This window comes from Corapipo altera, unplaced genomic scaffold (assembly GCF_003945725.1).
Source record: "Corapipo altera isolate COAL_440 unplaced genomic scaffold, ASM394572v1 2b, whole genome shotgun sequence".
In the NCBI taxonomy this organism is placed as follows: domain Eukaryota; kingdom Metazoa; phylum Chordata; class Aves; order Passeriformes; family Pipridae; genus Corapipo; species Corapipo altera.
This window is the reverse complement of record NW_020884874.1, coordinates 26,485,930-26,500,311: the sequence shown is the minus strand read 5'-3', so window position 1 is coordinate 26,500,311 and position 14,382 is coordinate 26,485,930.

The following is a 14,382-nucleotide window of genomic DNA, read 5'->3' as shown; positions in this document are numbered from 1 at the left end:
ACATTTGCAGTTCAACAGGTCTTCTCTTACAGGATTGCAATTTCAAAGGGAAAATATTTCTTTCAGTGATCACTTAAAAAAACCCCCAAAACTCCAAGCTTCACCTTCTGCTTCTGTTTCTCATGTAAGAGAAGAGTAAAATCAAAACAATGAGCTATCATTTTTTCTAAAAGAGATGAGTAAATGAAAGTATTCCATGTTATTGATTGTAAAATTATCCCCAAAACACTATACATTAACATAAATTCCTTTGTGAATAGAAATGTAGCTATAAGCCTGTCAAAGCTTGCACAGGCTGATGATGTCTTCTCTTTCAAATAGTTTCTCAAATTTCAGTTGCTCTGTCAGCAACATTTTCAATTTGTAAGTCATCAACAGCCCCTATGTGAAGCACTTGGAGCAGTTAATGTATTAGTCCTGTTTTAAAAAACAAAACCAAAAAACCCCAGACAAACAAACAAAAAGGTTACGTTTTGCTAGATATCTATTTTTTCTTAACCAAACCCGTAATATCTTTGCTTTTCTAACTAGTGTAATACAGTCTGCATCTGCATTTTGTATTAGCTGCTAAAACACATTAAGATTTCAGGAGAGAACATTGTACTGCAGTAAATGCCTCCTTAGCTGTTTTCTAGTATGAGAAATAGAAATATCCGTGTAGATAATTTGTGGTGCAATGGTATTTTCTAGACATTGTTTGTTACTTGGTTTGTAAATAAATCATCAGTAGTTAACCAGGGGAAAATGTACTTTGATGAATTTAAGTGTATTCTAAAATACAACTCTATGGAACAGGGAGGTTTTTTGTCTTTTTCTTTCTGCAGCGGAAATGTATTTCTTATTTTAATTGTTAAAAATCTATGTAACAATAAGCGTTTAATGTGAAATTGTTTCTGCCATAGACTGCATAATAAAGATTGAAGGCCAGATACTTGCAAGTTGTAAATTAAAGGATTATTTGAGTTTCAACACTGTGTTCCAGCTAAATGTGTAGTCTAGATATCAGAATATGAAACTAAATATAAGGGAAGTGCCTTATTTTTTTTCCCTTTCTGTTGAAAATTCCACTGTGTTGTCACGTGGATTTAATGTTTAATTTTCTATTAGTTTAGCTGTATCATCTCATAGTCATCAATTAAGTTTAAAACAGAGTCATCACCATTCTAAGAGGTTTTACATCTAATTTTTAAACAGCATAAGACAGGCACTTGGAAGAAACTGACATATTGTTTTACACCACACAGTAGTATTACTTAAATAACAAAAACAATATAAAATACACTGGAGATGTAAATAGATTAACATCTTATGACACCATTACTGTCTGATGTGTTTGGAGTAATTTGACATGCTCACATACAACCACCTTACAAAATTTAAAAATATTGAATGACTATTTGAAAAGTCTGATGGATCAAAAACATGTTTGAGTAAACTTAAAATCATAGATTTATGACTAGTCAAAAGTTCATCGGCTTTAACAAAATTTACATAATTAATTGAAATCAGTATTTTTTCTCTACTTAGAATGGAATGGTACAGAGGCAAAATATTGTGGCTTGCCAACAGACAGTCAAATATTTTTAAAGATTTTCTGATTCTTTTGTCCAACAATTAATTAAGCAAGCTGACTGTAATTATTTCTAGCAGTATTAATGTTTTAGCCTTGATGGTTTAAGGATATGAGGAAACAAATTTTATTAACAGAGCATTAGCAAAAAATAAGAAAAAGTAGGCTTGAATGTTCATTGGTAGTGCTTTACAGTAAGTAGGATATTATTACATAATTTCTGTGTCTGCATTGCAAAGCTTTAATAAAAGCGTGTGTGTTTCTTTTATATTTGCAACATACTGTATTGAAATATATGCTGATTAACATGTTATGCCCTATATTAGTAGTTTAGCTTTAAAAAATGCCATATGATCAACCAATATGAACACAACTGCCTTGGAGGTTCTCAGGTTAATTACCCACCTGCCTTAAAGAATATACTGTAGTTTTCATTTAAAAAAGGGGAAATCCCAATAGTTCAGTATTTTAAAAATATATTTAAAAGATTCCGGTTAGTATTTGGGTTTGTCCCTCCTGTGCTGAGAACTCGCTGTAGATACTCAGCCCCAGGAGAAGGCCAGCACAGGAGCCTATCTCTGTTAAGAGAAAGACAGGGTGAGCAGAGGAAAACTTTCCCTTTTCAGCTTCTGGCAGATGGAGGCTTCCTAGGCTCTTACCTATTAAACAGCATGGGCACATTCCCAGGCACTGGGACAAGCTTGCCTGTACTTCTAATCCCAGCAACAGGGTACAGCCTGGCATTATTTATTGCCTGGCTCCCTACTGACCTGTATGCTCCTAGACAATTTTGGAGGCAAAAAGGAATTTACTAGCTTAAAGGCAAGCTGTTTTGTCCCAGTGGGTTTCAGAGTCCTGACAGTGTAACCAGGCACATTTTCTCTATTGTTCCAGAAGTATTCATAATTTTAAAAAGACTTTGTTGAATTTTTCTTTATGGGGTGACTGAAAGAATTCCTGAATCTATAAACCGATAGAAGTTGTTACCTAAAACATGCTCTAGCAAGGAGTCCCATGGTTGTGCTGAAATATTCCTGTTTTGTTTCGTCTGAAAGTTCTGCCAGATATTTTAGTTGGGCATAACTATTTCTTATATTTGGGAGGGGGGGGTTGGGGGATGGTAAAGAGGGGAAGTATATAGTGGTCATTTAGTATGACATTTTAGCAAGATGATATCAATAGGGCTATTCAGTAAAGAATAATCCTGACTATTTTTCTTCTCTTCTTCATACCAGTCATACTTTTACAGATTTTATTGTATAACTCCTCAGTTTTTTATTTCTTAGCATGCTAATTAGTATTTTGAACATTCTTGAGCATGCATGTCTTAAAGGGATTATCTTAAGATCTTTTGCCTGATCAATAACATCTCATTTATTACCCATGTGGTACATATGTGGTTGGAATTTTTTTTCTCCACACGCACACATTTTTTTGTATATGTATCAACTTGACATGCCATCTGTCACTTGATTGACCAGTCACTTAGGAGTTCTTTGTGATATATGGCCTAGCTTTTACTATATTAAATAACTATGTGTTTTTATAAGCATTGTTATTTCACTGTGTGCCCCTCTTAACACGGGACAGCAACTTTCTGGAAAATCACTGGAAACTTCCCTTCCACTTATTATTTATTCCTACTGTTCATTTCTGACCTTTCATTCAGTTATTAATTAGTGAAGGATTTGTTTTCCTTCATGTCAATATATATTAGTTTCTTTAAAAGGCTTTGGTGAGGTACAGCATCCAACAGATTTTTCACAACTGGTGCACACCGTGTCTCAGCTGGTTCATCTTTTTTCCACATTCTCACCTGCTCCTCCAATGACCTCTGAAATTCTTAGTCAGTTCTTCATTCTGTCATACTTGCCACCTGTCTATCCATTCTGCTCTCCCACCTACCTGGCTTACTGAAAAATCAGATGACCTTTCCTCAGTCTCTTCTTTTTTAGAAAGGCTGCCACTAATTTTGATTTGGAGTTGGGTGGCATTCTCAGATTAGGTGAAACTAACATTTGGACTAGAGTTAGGCCATGTGATGACCTTTGCTGCTTAGTCTCTGCCCACCCTAGATATTAGTGCCCTAATAGACACTTTTGTCCGTAATAGCCTTAATTTGGTGTTTCTTTCTAGACCCAGCACTACTGCAGGGTCATCAGCCCTTAGTTATATGAGTTAACCCTAAGTAGACAGAGACTGAATGCTTCTTCAAAGACCATAAATATTCCTCTAAGCTTTTATTGCAGTTCCAGTGTTTTACCACCCTCATTGTAAAAAATTACTGCCATATATCCAGTCCAAACTAAAACCAGTCTACCATCTCTTAGTTTAAAACCATTATCCCTTGTCTTATCACAGCAGACCCTGCTAAAAAGATGGTCCTGGCTTTCTTATAGACCCCCTTCAAGTACTGGACAGCTGCTATAATCCAGGCTAAACAGCTCCAGCTCTCTAAACCTGTCTTCATAGGAGTGGCACTCCAGCCCTCTGATCATTGTCATGGCTTCCTCTGGACTCTCTCCAACAGGTCATATCTTTTCTATTCTGAGGACCTCAGATCTGGATGCAATGCTCCAGGTGGGGTCTCACAAGAGCAGAGCAGATGGGCAGAATCATCTCCCTCAACCTCTGGCCACACTGCTTTTGATGCAGCCCAGTTGGCTCATGTCCAGCTTTTCAGCCACCAGCACTTCAAGTCTTTTTCAGCAGGGCTGCTCTCAATCCATTCATCCCCCAGTCTGATGGGTTGCCCCAACACATGTGCAGGATGTTGCACTTGGCCTTGTCGAACTTCATGACATTCCTAGGGTCCCACTTCCAACTTGTCCAGGTCTTTCTGGATGGCATCCCATCCTTCAGGTTGTCAATGTACCACTCAGCTCAGTGTCCTCCGCAAGCTTGCTGCGGGTGCACTCAATCCCACTGTCCATGCGTGTGATGAAAACATTAAATAGCACAGATTCCAGTATGGACCACTGAAGGACACCATTTGTCACTGATGTCAGCTGGACATGGAGCCTTAGACCACTAGTCTTTGGATGTGACTGTCCAACCAATTTCTCATCTACTGAGCTGTCCACCCATCAAATCTATATCTGCCCAATGTAGAGAGAATGACATTGTGGGGGACCATGTCAAAGGCCTTACAGAAGTCCAGATAGATGACATTTGAGGCCCTTCTCTGTTCTTGGCAACTACATCAGCCAATTCCCTACTTTCAGGAGGCTATGTGTAAGGGAAGAGAGAAGTTGAAGAGGTTTCCTGCTTAAATGTCCTCTCTGACAAGAGGTGTTTCATCCCAGAGTTGAAAATTTTCCACTGCAGATACAGAACCCATGAACCCAATTCTCCTTGTGTGACTTTGTCTCTCCTGAAGGCAGAATACAGCTGAGTGCAACTGCAGATGCCTTAGCAGAAGAAATACACAGCTGAGCTGGCTTTGAGCTGGCTTATGCCAGTTCACTCAGCTAACAAAAGGAGGAGTGAGCTCAACAGCTGAACTCTCTGTCTTTTTGGCTTTATTGTTATTCAAGACAAGGCAGCATGAGTAGGCTTACCTGTGCTACAGGCATATGACTGTCCTTTTGAATAATGGATGGTTACTGTAAAAATCTACATCAGGCCTTTCCACATCTCCAAATTAACAAAAAAATAGGGCACTAATGGCACTAATTAACACAAAGTTTTCATAAGGATTGAGATAATCAGGAAAAACTCTGGAGATCAACTATGTACCATCTGCAGTGGTGAAAATATTACTTTGGTGGCCTCAGGAGGGTCCTTGCCCCAGCATGGGTTGCCTGCAGACACAGTCCCTTGGTGTCCCTGTCCTTCTTGCTACTTATTTTTTACTGGTTTTGATGTATTTTTTTTGCCAAAAGAGGTTTCTATATAGGGTCAGTCTTTTGCCAAATTTACACAAAAAAAATTAGCTGTGATTTTTCCAAAGACCATTCAGTAATTTTCTCCAGTGACTTACTTCTGAGATACTTAGTTTTCTCAAAACTATGTTTTTTAAGATCACATTCTCTTGAAAGCCTTTTCCTACAAACAAACTGAAAGGCCTTCTTTCAGTTTTTGCTTTCTATCAAACATTTTCTTTATCATATAGGATCAAAGTGATAACTTTTGTTGCAGGATTGTTAGCTGATCAGAAAATATATCTAGGAATCACCAGTACTGAAATCTCCAAACTAAGTGATAAGAGCAACACTTTACCTTCTACTGGTATCCAATTTCTTGTTTGACCAGCTGCTGTTTCTCTTGGTCTTTTTAAAATTTTCTACTGATTAGTGCTTTAATGTATTACATTTTAGCAAATAAAGTGAAGGCACAAGGCACAAGTGTTTGTACTTTCAGATATTTTTGGCTGATTTTTTACCAGGCAAAGGATCACATCCTTTATTCCTTCCCTCTCCCCCCTCTATTTCTAACAAGTAGTATTTTCTTTTGAGTTTTTCGAAGAGGCAATATATTTGTGAATAAGGTGCAATTTAGAACAAGATAATCTGAATTCTCTCTCACTGCTTTAACAAGTCTGTGAATGTACATATTCAACCTCTAATATTAAATGTTTGCGTGGTTTACTGAATAATACAGAGATGATACAGGCTGTTCAAATTTAATTACTTTTTTTAATTAATTCATTGGAATATTTTCTTGTATCTGATGTTCCAGAGAACAGAAGACAAAAGAACAGGGAACAGGCAGGCTCAAGGCATACACCATTCATATGTAAATGATGCATCACTTTGGTATTTCTGCATATCAGTTTACTGTCAGAGCCTCTTTCTATAAATACCTATTTTATTTTTCTCTTGTAATGCTGTCAGTATGCAGCATCAGAATTCTTTCTCCCCAGTACTTTGAGTCAGAGGGATAAATACAGCCTGGTGGATCCAAATGTGATAGGGGTCTGGTAATGAAGGCAAGAGTCTGATAATTTCTTGCTCTGAAAGATTTACAAATCAAGATTGGTTCCATGTATCATAATGCAATTAGATAAAAAGAGAGAATGGTAGCATCATAACGCTGACTGACACAAAAGTGATTATACAATGTTCATGAGATATTTTTTTTTCAAGAGAAGATCAGATCATGTTGAAGCATCAGCTTATGATGCATGAGAAGTTCATACTTTGACATTAATTCTTGGTAATGGAGAAGATGTGTATCATCACCAGATGAACTCTGAACAGGAGGCCTCCCATCAGTTTTGCTAATAACTATAACCTCCCTCTGTGCTGATGGTCTCTGGCTTAATGCAGTTCATTACAGAGCAACAGAAGACTCATTTTTTTAAGCATTTGATAGAGCATTTATGTTGCCTTTTATACTACCATCATTATCTCTGTAATTTGGATTTTCAATATGAGCTAATTGTAAGAAAGTTTTCTTCACTCCTAAGAAAATCACGGATTAAAGGTGGCAGAGAAACCCCATGTCAATTTTATGAAAGTAGGAGAAGTAGCAGCAGAATTACTTGTGGACAGTCACACCACCTGTATTTCTGTCTGTTGGTTGAGCTGAAGTAGAATCACAGAATCCTGGAATCATTTAGGTTGGAAGAGACCATTAAGAGCTTGAATCCAACCATTAACCCAGCACTGCCAAGTCCATCACTAAGCCATGTCCCTAAGCACCATATCTACATGTCTTTTAAATACCTCCAGGGATTGGGACTCAATCCGTGGGTGGCCTGTTCTAATGCTTGGCAACCCCTTCCATGAAGAAATTTTTCCTAAAATCCAATCTAAACCTCTCCAGGTGCAACTTGAGGCCATTTCCTCTCATCCCATCACTTGTTACCTGGGAGAAGAGACCGACTCTCACGTGGTTATAGCCTCCTTTCAAGTAGTTGTAGAGAGCGATAAGATCTTCCCTGAGCCTCCTTTTCTCCAAGCTCCTCATAAGACCTGTGCTCCAGATCCTTCACCAGCTTAAAGTTTTAGTCCCTCTAAGAGCAGGGAGTCTTGAAACAGAAAAAGAATTGCAGTCAGCAGGAAGTGAAACTATGTCCAATTCAGGTAGCTCCCTTGTGAAAATATATGTAGAAGAGACATGTTTTAGACAGAAGTATAGTGAAGATATATAATGGGATTTCAAATTATTGAATCAAGAATACCTTCCCCTTTTCTTAAAACAAAACATCACACATTGGGATCATATAGATTTGTAAAAGACTAGCAGAATGCTTTTGTAGAAAGTCTTAGCAGAAAGCTTTATCATTTGGTTTTGGCTTTCAGATCTCTGGATTGGTGAATTTGCCTGTAAGGGACGAGCAAAACACCATCTGAAGAAACCTTTGTGGTGTTTTGGTTTAAAAGTAATAATATGGGTCACTAGTAGCAGTAGATTTTAGGTAACCATGGCAAAACTTCAACAAATTTCTTACAGGCCCTAAACAAATATACCTCAATAATAAAATACTGTTTAAAAGTGAGTTATAAGAAGAAAACAAACAGTATAAGTAAATTTATTGTGCAGGAAAATTCAGTGAGATCAGGATTACCTATACTGGAGTAAAATTTAGGGCAAATTTTGAATACCATGTAGGTGGATATTTCCACAAGCTGTTTTACTAATGTTTCCCCTTCCCACGCACCCACCTCTTTCCCTTTAACCTACTACCTCTGCCTTGTAGTTGCTGTTTTACCTTCTGTCTGGCTTAAGTTCAGCAGAACTACTGCTGCTTCTTCTCCAACACAGCAGCAATCTTCTTTCCTGTCCTATTCTTTTCTAGAAATGATTGTTCCTTTTAAGTGCATAGTTTCTAATAATGTATTTGATGGCTGCTACTGGGCTTTTCACAGAGATATCAGTAAGAGTGTGAAGAGGAGCATCACTTTTTTCATCTAACTTTATGATGAAAAGAACAGTGACATAAAATGTTATGTAAAAAGTGTTACAAGGAACAAAATATGGTGAGTGTTCAATAATTTACAGGCTTTAGCACACCTTTCTTCAAGCTCAAGATGTTTTGTTGCAACCAATATCAGCACCTTAGTCTGTGAATCTGTGGGTATAAGCAAATTTATGTGTACTCCAGAAAAGACTGCTGGATTAGAAGTGATTAATTGGAGTAATACACAATAAATGTCTCTCTTTCATCTTTAGCCGTACTACTTTCCTATTCCTCACTAATGTAGCACTTTGGAATTTAGCCTGATATTGCAACTACAAATTGCTCCAAAACTTTCACTGAATTAACAGAGAAAAAATATATTCTGTTTCTTCAGCTAATGCAAAAGGTGAATTTGGTGCTGTGGAATTGATTTGATGCAACATTAAAAACTGAATATGGGTTTGTGTATAGTTACTGTGCTGATTCTTACTATAAAATTTGACAGAGAAAGTAGGAGTAAGAAATGGTTGCAAAGATCCTTGATCAAAGAAAGCCCTATGTCCTGCCCTTAACCCAATGAATCATTTTACTGTGGGACTTTGGAAGGCTGCAGATGGCATGATGTCTCAGAGATAGCGATGTTTTGCTAGGTGGCTGTGCAGTGTCCCTGCAGATTCCCTTGAATCATAAACAGAATTTATCGCTGTTTCCTATCCAGGAGGTAGATAGTACATCAGAGAAGGTGTAAACCTGTATGGTAGGGTTTCATCTCTTTGAAACCAGCAAAATCATTGGAAGATACAAGGCAGTAGAAACTGAATTGTGAACACTGCAAAAAGTAGCAGTTTGGTTTCATTTTACTGCTTCTGTTTCAGGTCTGGAGCGGGTTGGTGTGCCAGACAGCATCTCCATTTTTCCACCTGCAGCAAATGCTGTCGCCTCACTGCAAAACATGCTCAAACATGAACTGAGACCATCACACCCACAGCAGTAACACTATTGCTTCCCCTCTCACATACAAACCTGTGATTTTCACCCTTGCTTGCTGTCTCACCAGCAGCCAGTAGGCTGTGCTGAGGGATCAGTTTTCTCCGTCAGAAACACACTGAGATATTTGCAGAAGCTGTGTTTTCCCATCGGCAGTACATGAACTTGTTTGTCTGCCCAAGACAGCCACCACTCTGCCAAGAAGTGGAAAGAGGAGAGATATGTTTCACCATCAAAAATAAAAGAGCAGTTTGTCACCATACACAGTATTCCATGTACTGCCACGGCTTCTGTCAGACAATTTTAAATATCCCCTAGTGACAACTAGGATATTTCTTGAACACAGGAAGATAGTACAGGAACTTTCTTACTGAGAGTAGGTACTTTCCTCCAGCAATAAGAAACAAGACACAGTAATACAAGAAGAATGACGACTGACCCATTCCAAAATATGCAGTGATGAGATAGGGTCACATGCCAGGAATCATGCCTTTGCCCTCTGTGTTGCCAGTGAACACACTGACCCCAAGCTCATAAGGGAAGGTCAGGAAGCCCAGTGAAGCTCAGCAGTTTTTTTAAGCAGACAAAAGTCAAATGTCCAAATCATGATGAACAACTCATTTCTATTCTTATAAAACTTTGGAACCACTTATGTGTTGTACCACCACAAGAGGGTGTAAAACAAGAGGCAGCTCAACCCAAGGTGCGGTGTCATAAATGGGTGGACGTATGGTGCTCCAGCCCTCACCACTGCCTCTCTCCTGTCAGCATTCCCACAGCAAGTGTGCCAGGAAGGATCCTAAGGAAACATATCATTGGGAAGTCTGTACAGGCCCAGAAACAAAATGTTTGACCATGGATTAGGCACAGAAAGCAATAGCACAGGCTGAGATCACATGAAAACTGCTGTCTCAGGTTGTCTTCACAATTCCCTGTGTTGCAGGGGGAAAAAGGGGAAATCATTGCTTGGTGAAAGCAAAGGTAAAACTTTGTGGGAAATTGAGTTAGGGAAAAAGGAAAAAGTCGCCCTCTTCCCTCCCACTTACTCAGCTCTTCTTCCTTCTGCTTCTACCTACACAATCCAGCTGCCTCCCTTGAGTGCTCTGTCAGGCATTGAACCTCTCCATAAGGCAATTTTATTCATCATCACTGCAGATGAGTATCCAGCTTGCTGTGTCTGTTCCCTGCTGCGTGACTCAGCTGAGCTGACAGAGGTGCCAAATGACAAGCAGATTAGCCCTAGGCAAGCAGTGGGAGCATGTAGGAGATTCATAGAATCATAGGCTGAGGGAACAGAGAGGACAGGGACATTCTTCCTTCACAGAAGAAAGAGCAGCTGAGCTCTTTTTCCTAGGAAACACATCTTCACGGTACTGCTACCTGGCTGGCCTATCCAGCTAAACTGAAAACCTTGGGAGGTCCCAAACCTCTTTTAATTGAGCTAAATTCTCTGTGAGCTAAAAATAAATCAGGAACATCCCTTCCTGTCAGAGGAGACCAACTTTTCTAAAGGGTGGCTACAACAACCAATTAAAGAGAGTTAACTAATTTAACAGCAGTTTCAAAAATTGCATTGCCAACTAGTGAAAGGCATTCCTCAGTCAAATGATTCACTGACTCTTCCTGGTTCCAGATTATACAATTTAATAGTAATATTGTTTTTTTTAAGAACCAGCAAAACCTTATTTTATTATATAGTAGTAAACTCAAAAATCTGCAGTGAAAAGAAAAAAAAAGGCTGAGGAAAATATTCTCTCATTTCAGTGTTTAATTGACAAGTGCAAACATAAGGCTCTCATTCTGCAAGATGTGTGTGTTATGCCATGAAAATCAATTCACATGTGTGGGCAACAACCAGTAAAAAGGCAGTGCTGAGTGCAAACATTGTGCTGTGAGTTTTAAACAAGTGAAGAAAAAAAATAACAGGTAAAATACCGAATTGGGATTCCATATACCTTCATGGTGCTGCTGCCCCTGCTAACAGATATCCTTGCAAATATTCCTCTGTGCATGGCTTTTCCTCTCTACATGGAGGGTAATGCAATAGGCACACCCATACTTCCTTTTGGCCAATTCTCATCACTGAAAGCTTTGCACAGGAGCACTGCTATTAGTATGCACGTATGGCATTTCACCAGGTGAGTAATTTTGCTAAGCAGTCATAAATAAGGTGACTTACCTGAATCTTTGCTAGACTAGTGCTAATTTCTTTTCGCATGACAGTGAGAGATGTGTTTTCATATCCTTTTTTATTTTTGTGTGGGAGAAGATAAAACTGCCATAAGCAGCTTCAACTGTCAGAATAATTTGGGTAGGTCCTAAGGCATCTAGGACACGGGGAGTGGTTACTAAGCTATGGTATGATGACACAAGCTGTTTCCTTGTAGAAATGCTGTATACCTGCATCCTCAAAATGAACCAGATGGGGTGCATAAGCCTCAGACACTGGTAGCTACAATGCTTTCCCAAAGAAATGGATTTTCTGTGTTAAAGGCTGAGTCATCTAAAATCAATCATTTTGAGATCATACATCAAGGCTGCTGAACTATCAATGAATTACATGCATATGTCATTTTTAACTTACTGCCAGCTTATAAACCACTCCCTTTGCATTTTTACCAAGAGGAAATAAATTAGAATTTTTTTTTTTTTTTCCAGAGCAGACAGGTGTTGGAACTTCTCCCATGGCAAATTTCAAGGAATGTGGTACTCTCTTCAACACCTTACCATCTTTTGGCAAGCTTAGCTCCTATTACCCTTATGCAGAGATGAGAATTTCAGCCTGATCTTAGCTCAGAGCTTTTCTATTCTACTTTTCCTTTTCCTTTTTTCAATTTTTGTTTCAGTTCATAATGAAGCCAGCTTTTAAAAAATGCAAGAGTACTGCAGCTTGAAGCAAAACAAAATGGTATAAATCTTCAAGTGTCAAGGAAATGCTCACTAACATCTTAAAATGTCTGATGCTTTGAAATGCCACACACAAAACAGGAAATTCAACTTTGGCTCTACTACTGTAAGAAAACCACTTTGGCTTCCTGTTAACAGAAAGCCATGTTTCATATAAATGAAGTAAGCCCAGGCCCTCGTTACAGTTGGTTACTTTTGTATGATTGAACAAGCAAAAGACCAAAAAAAAGTCCAAACCCCAGACCCCAACCACAAAACAAGGAGTTCCTCACATAGAATTATGCTTACGTGGACTCCTTTCCTGCTTGAAGAGTCAAAAAAAACCCCAAATTTTCATATTAAATCTGTAATAGACCTGTAAGCTTACAGGTTGACACAATAGGCGCAGCATGCCCATAGTTTTTCCAAGTTAGAAATAATTTTAAATGCTGAATATCTAGAGAGTTTTAAATCAAATACCACACTTTTTCTTCTCCTCCCTCTTTTGCTGTCTCAAAACAGCCTTTTCTCTCCATTCAAGGGCTTCCTCCAAAATTAAGATTATTTACAAAAAAAGAAAAGTAGCGTATTATTTATTCCTATTTATTCCTGTTCCAGGTAAAACTCCAGTATTGATTAAATCATCAGAACTAGATGCAGAAATGATTCATAATTCCTACAAGAAATCTCTCCTATCATAAGAGAAAAGGAAAGGAAATATGATCCCACTTCATTCTGGTAGCTCCTGAGATCTACACCACCAAAAGAGAGAGATTCAATTTCCAAAAAAGCTACCAGAGATAGGCTGCAGAAACAGTTGCAATTAGATATTCTTATCAGTAATTCAAAACTTTGCATTGCTGGACTTAATGCACCAATACCAAAAGGCTTTACTGACAGAGAAATAATTGTGCATGTGTACCCATCCACGCACACATACTTTCTCCTGGAAAAGTACAAAAAACAAGTCCTGTGAGGCAGATGGTTAAAAAATTCTGGACATTAACACACTAGGGATGCACAGCTCCCTACACTATGAGTCAATAGTGCAGGTCTTCCAAATCCAGCCTGACAAATACCAATTACTATAAGCATCACTGAGCAGAGCACGGAGTAGTCCAAATTTCTCTTGCTGAGGTGGAGCCCCGCTGCTTCCACTGGCTGTAGCTGTCAGCTTGTGCACGCTTCTATCTCTGATTGTGCCTTTCATGCTGCCGTGCAGCCCCTTGTGATGAACCCAACAATAGGTGAAAACTGTCATAATAATTAGCAATGCTAGAAAATTAATCCTGTTTTACTGCAATTGTCACTTCACGTTTTCCACGCTTTCCATTTGTTTTGGGTCCAAATAGTAGTTGGAGAGAACAGAGTTAAGCTTCCAGCACTGTAGTTGCATAAAACTCATACATTTGTTTTCTTGAACACAGAAATTTGTTAAAAATAATAACTGGATTAAAGTAAGGCCATTCAAGACTTTTCTGTTCTTTTCTAAGAGGGTGATAGAGCACATTCTCAGTAGTTCTCCACAACCTCGATAGTTCAACAATAAGTATCTACTGACCATTTGAAAGACAGTAATTTCAAAGCAATTTTAGGCTACACGATCTGTCAGAACCAATAGTAGAGTTTGGACAGTCCAAGGACATTTGTCTATCTCTGTATTTGGAAAGCTGTTTTGTATATGCTTATACAAGCACAGTATGAAAAGAGCCAACACAACATGTACAGGCTACATAGTGTTTTTCCTTTGCATACTGCAAATCTACTTCAGCAAATTGAGTTGACTGGGACTTTGCTCAGAACTGCAAGGCACTGACTTGTCTGGCCCAGCTCAACAAGCCACTTAAGCATGTGCTTGCTTTCAAGACCTAAGTGAAGATGCTTCGAAGAAAAATGGTGTTTACATGCTTTGTTTCATGAGAAACTCACACGCATGATAGAAAATTTGCATGTAATTTGACCTCCAATATTTATCAATTACTCAGCACCAGGTAGTAACAAATGAGATGGACCAAGCAGATTAATCCCTACACTCCTAATTTTCAGTGTGCTCTCAGCAATTAATTGACATCATGTCAATGTGAATGGTGAA